Source organism: Eufriesea mexicana, unplaced genomic scaffold, assembly GCF_001483705.2.
Source record: "Eufriesea mexicana isolate 0111107269 unplaced genomic scaffold, ASM148370v2 scaffold4744748252, whole genome shotgun sequence".
Taxonomy (NCBI): Eukaryota; Metazoa; Arthropoda; class Insecta; order Hymenoptera; family Apidae; genus Eufriesea; species Eufriesea mexicana.
In genome coordinates this window covers 138,850-145,139 of record NW_016907863.1, presented here as the reverse complement: position 1 = coordinate 145,139, position 6,290 = coordinate 138,850, and positions in this window count along the sequence as shown.

Here is a 6,290-nt window from a genome sequence, read left to right as displayed (position 1 = left end):
CCTACACTTCCATCTTGCTCGAACGTTATCCTTGACTATAATTGCCGACATAATTGGATCCTAGAGGAACCGGAGGAATTACGAAATATCCAGGTTGAAGTCAGAAATAATGCCGAGGTATCGCGACGCGAATGACCCTGTGCCGATGGCGAGGTGCAAGTTTTATTTCGCGGGCGAGGCAATCATTTTCCTCGAACGTTATCCTTGACTATAATTGCCGACATAGTCAGATCCTAGAGGAATCGGAGGAATTACGAAATATTCAGATTGAAGTCAGAAATAATGCCGAGGTATCGCGACGCGAATGACCCTGTGCCGATGGCGAGGTGCAAGTTTTATTTCGCGGGCGAGGCAACGCGTATGCGGAAAATTCATTCATAGCTGGTAGAATGGCTCGGGATGAACGAGCGTCCTTCGATTCACGAGAAATTTCGGGTCAACGGGACGGAGCCGGGATAGCTGGCTGCACCGGGAACCGGAAATGAGGTCGGGACTGACGTCATCGCGTTCAGTGCCGTTCATTCAACCCCCGGGAATAAACTGGGTCACCGGGCCAACTCACCCCTACCCATGATCGGGATCGTGGAAATGATACTCTGTTTGAGGAAACGCACCCACACGAGACAGGGGGAGGGAAAAGCTTGCCGAGCTTCCATGCCGAGCTTAACTGGTTAAACACCGAGAGGAAAGACGGAGTCTTTCCCTGACTTTGCTTCATTCTGAGTCGCGATAATCGAATTTTTCGTTAACGGGCTGAAGGGTGGTTTCCAGAGTCGAGAGATCGAGAAATCGGGCTAACTGTGTCAGTTACTTTGTCCAATATATTTTTCCTCTGTTTGTTAATTTTTGCTCGATGCTGGAGAATTTTTCGGATTTATTTTCCTCCAGTTTGGTCAAATATCGAGGGAAATATTATCCATGTCTCGCGATTGGATTTTCCATGTTGGTTATCGATGGATGGAATCGTTTGCTTTTTCTTTTGGGTTTTGGTATTCGAATTTTTAAGGAATTGTTTCAACAAAAATGTTTCGTTGACGGATGAAATCACATCTTTCGGATAAAAATCATGCGATGTTTCCGCTTATGTTGAATTACGTTCAGTTGTGTTTCTTGCTTTTTATCGCTACTCGAACACTGGGTACGGAAAATATTTATGTTTTTCTGCTATTAAGACTATTTATTTGCATCGACTCGTTATCTAATTATGGATTACGTGGAACGAAGATAAATCAAGTTTATCACACGATGCAGATTAACTTAGATCCCATTCCATCAGTCGAGGATTAATCGTTCCGCGAGTAACAAACCTCGACTGTGGTATAGAGGAAAAAGGGTTGCGTTTCTGCATAACAAACACTTGATGAATTTTGCATTTCACGTTTCTCTAAATTCATACCGTAACATTTTCATTCGATGATTAACGTGTTACAACTGTTGAAAAGTCGTTTATATCGTTTAAATAGCTTGGTTGTTAAGTTAGATTTATCCTAATAATTATATCTGCGATCGAGTTCTATTCTCCTTTATGGCTAGTTTAATTTCCGACCTTTTACTTTTCCAGCGCAAGTTCAAATCTGTATCATAATTTTGTATTATTCGATATACCAATCATAATAGTAAGCATTAATTTTCGTTCCATTTTTCTTACATATTTTTAAATATATATTTGTTAAAATTATATCGTAATAAAATAACGCTACTCTTTCTATTCCAAAAATTTTTAACGCAACTTCGCAATATTATTATATACAGGCTGACCACTGAAAAAAGTGGTCTGAACTGAAGAGTTTCAAAAAATCATTCTCTTTCTTATAGATTAAAATCTCTGACACAACTTTGTATTATCCAATACACCAGTCATAATAGTAAGAATTAATTTTCGTTCCATCTTCCTTACATATTTTTAAATATATATTTTTTAAAATTATATCGTAATAAAATAACGCTACTCTTCCTATTCGAGAAATGTTTAACGCAACTTCGCAATATTATTATATACAAGCTGACCACTGAAATATTGAAGAGTTTCAAAAAATCATTCTCTTTCTTGTTGATTAAAATCTGTGACATAATTTTGTATTATCCAATATACTAGTCATAATAGCAAGAATTAATTTTCGTTCCATTTTTCTTACATATTTTTAAATATATATTTTTTAAAATTATATCGTAATAAAATAACGCTACTCTTCCTATTCGAGAAATTTTTAACGCAACTTCGCAATATTATTATATACAGGGTGACCACTGAAAAATTGAAGAGTTTCAAAAAATCATTCTCTTTCTTGTTGATTAAAATCTGTGACATAATTTTGTATTATCCAATACACCAGTCATAATAGTAAGAATTAATTTTCGTTCGATCTTCCTTACATATTTTTAAATATATATTTTTTTAAATTATATCGTAATAAAATAACGCTACTCTTCCTATTCGAGAAATTTTTAACGCAACTTCGCAATATTATTATATACAGGCTGACCACTGAAAAACTGAAGAGCTTCAAAAAATCATTCCCCTTTTTGTAGATTATAGAGCAATCCTTGAAGAATGAAAAATCTATTAATTATATTTCCAAATAGAATTAAAAAACACGTGTTTGTAAATGTTATTTTTATTTTATACCATTCAGTCTCTCACTTTGACCATTCTGTATGAATTAACCTAATCTATTATTCATCTGAATAAATTAATTGTAAAATAATTAAGTATTACTTAAAATCTTTCTATTTTCAGATACTCGTTTCAACTTTTATATGCGAACCAATAACGTGGCCTATTGTTCCCACGCATAAAGCCTGAAACTAACAACACACTCGGTGCATTTGCATCTTTGAGTCTAACTTTGACGAATGTAAGAAAAATCTCGTTCTTCTTACCTCGAAATTACCCGAACCGTTTTCTGCTCTACATCGACGAAGATCGAGATGGACGAAGGCCCAGCGCAAGAGGAAAAAAGTATCCAGGCAGAGATCCAGATATTTTATTTACGACGGGAAAGTACCGGTGTCCCGCAAATGCGTTTCAAGTTCGCACTAACCGCTTATATAACTATTTTCTCGGTCTCGTACGTTGTCACGACACGGCTGGGATCAGCGTCTTTATAGGGGTTAATGCTACGACCAGCGATCAGAATAGACGCTTGCAATCTCGGCGCGACGCCGCTAGAACAACGTCTAATGGCGAATAGAAGAACCATAGGGGACAGATGTTGGCCGGAAGAAGCGTGAAGGAAACGAGGGGAGAAGACAGGAAGACGTGGGCGGTTTGGCTGCGAATTAATCGTGGAGGAAGGGAGCAGGTGTCGGCCGTGTTTCCGGATGTCGCGCGACATTCGACTTTTCCTTCGAGGAACAGATCGAAACAGCTTCCTCTGTCCCTCACCCACGTGTTCACCCACGAGGCAATCGTGAATGGGTTTTTCAGCCATTCTTCTCTACCTTTCTTCCCGATTCATCGACGAGTTATTAGATTTGCTGTTGGATTCGAGTGGAAGTTACATTTTTCGTGGCAATTTCCTTAGGATGGAAATTGTCTGTTGGTCTTTTGGATGTCTCTAGTTAATATTTCGGTAATTTGTAACGATAGACGAATGATGGATAGACAGAGAAATTTTTGTCCATAGCAATTTTGCAGATAGGTTCCGATGGAAATTGCTTTCTGTGGCAACTTTCGATCTCTTGGGTGTCTTTCATTTATTTTTATGTTAGCTATTTTGGGTCTTGGTAAATGTTACTCTGAATTATTTCGATTTGTGAAATTTCGTATTCGTACAAAATTCGTATTTGAAAGTACGGGAAAGATATAAAGAAGATGAAAATGGTAATACAAGTTAGGATATAATTAAGTGTGTTTAATGTTACGATTAATTAAGTTCGCTATACCCCTGAAAAGTAAAACCCTGTTTCAGGAGGGGCGTAAACTAGAGGCAAATATTTTGCCACGACTTGTGGTTGAAATATTGAAATAACGCGAAGCATATAGATAAGACGGTGAGTGTATTCTTAATGCAGAGTTTGAAATAGGGGCAAACAGACCGGCAAAGGATCATAAGTGGAGGGAATTAATTTTTAGCCTCTACAGTTCTTTCATCCCTGAAGAGTACTCTCTCTTTAAATTTGTCATCGTTCCATGTAAAGTATACTAATTGCGAAGAGCATTATAAAGCAACAAGTGCTCCGATGAAACTTTTAAATTCCGGTAGGTATAATTTATCAATCTTCCTACCCCTGAAGAATTCAAAGATGAATTTTGCACTTTTATAAGATTCGTAGGTACTCCAAAATTGACGTGAATCGCTAAATAAACGATTACTTTGTTATTAGAGACTTTTCGCGTTTAAACGATCCCAGGATGAACTTTTCGATTAAGGTAACAGCTCCCGAGGTAACGGGACATCTTCCTCGGACGTCGCCTGAAAAATGTCTGTCTAATACTTTTAACGAGTCGAGAACACTGTTCACCGAGTGTCAGCGTGTCGAGACAACTCGTAAAGAATTCAAGCAGCTCGTACATCCGCGCGTATTATTCATGGCCGTGTACGAGGCGTAGAAAGAGCGGAACACCGGTTCGTCCTTTGAGAATCTTCTCGAGTAAGCCGGAAACACGCGACCTCTTTCCTTTCCTGCGGAAAAGGGGTCCGAAGGACGAGGGTTACGAGAATAGAAACCAAACATTCGTGCATGGCCGCCCCTTTTGCTCGCGATGAAACGTTTCCTTGCATATCGCGATTACACTTTCAGCTAAATTTCATTATGCCAAAACGAATATTAAATTTTCTTTTTCATATGCTAATATATAAGGAAATAATTTTAACGAAGGTATCGTAATGGTATTTTTGTCAAATTTTGCAATGCTCCAAGTTTCGTTTATTAGGAGAAGTTTCATAAAGCCATGAATATTTTTGAAAGATCCTCGTGAAATGTAATAATTCGTTAATTCAAAAATTTCCATCGACTACGATGCGGTGGTTGAAAATACAACAGCGATGGTTACTTGCAATTGGTACGAAATTTCGAAATAACGTCTTATAAATAAGCAGGCAGGATTTTACGAATTGGCGATAAGTGAACTTGTTCCATTCGATATAATTATCGCGATGACGACACGGCTATCAAAAGTCTACTTTTGTAACGGAATGTGCTAACCCAGCGATTCTTTGGAAAATAACTAACAGTTCGCACACGGTTATCGTGTCTACGGGTCACAATGTGAATTTCTCAATTCGCAAATGGACTGATTTCTTTCGTTCAAGAGATTCATAATTTCGTACTTTGAAAATTCACAGGCTTGAATGTGTATCTAACGTAGAAACGGTTATCATTATAGTTTGCTACATGGAATCTTGCCAATGATGTGCACTTCTAATATCTATGATACATCAATTAGCGTAACGAAAAAAGTGGTTTAAACATTTTTCATAATAATTCTACGGTATACGATGTCTATTTTTTCCAATGAAAATGTGTTCAGTACTTCGTAGTTGAATAAATAGAACAGCGAATTCTGAAAGCAAAATTACGCAACTTTTATTCCAAAGCTCACGATAATTCATACAATTCTGTCCATATTGTTGTTTACGTAGATAAAACGTGCTCGTAACTATGTTTGTCATCTCGGGTATAAATAAAACCGTATACGGTAAGTCTTGTAGAACGGTAAAACTTCTTAACACTCTTACGTGTGCCCATAAATAATCTGTTGTCATTGCGTTGTGCCCCTCTCATTGCCGCACAACTTTCGTATCATACCTGACATTCTCTCGTACCACTTGGGAAACTGCAAATATTTGAGATGGCAAGAGTTGGTGCCCTGTATGATCCAACAACTCGGCAGCTAAAAATAGAAGCAATACCAAATTCACGAATTGCAAAAGTACTTGCTACGCCTAAGAGATCACCGTATCCACGAGAATTCCTGCAGCCATTCCTCTGAACGCGTAATCAAACCAACATCGTCGCCAATGTCATCGTAGCCATTATAGAATCGATATAATCTCCACAGTTGGAACAACAGGTGGAACGTGGATGGTATCCAATAAAACAATGCGATTCCATTTCCTATCACCATCAGACAGCATTCGCTCGACCACCTTCTCTCGAATCTCTCCATCACCAATAAGCTAACAAACAAACAAGAAGAACGAAAAAAGAACGAAAATCTTCCCGTAGAATAGGCTTCCAGCTTCCGTTTAGACATCTATCTGTCCAATACTCGAGACACGAAAGCAGATGAAAGAAAATAAAACATCCGAGTGATACCAAAAAAATGTAAGGTTAGCTTCTTTATC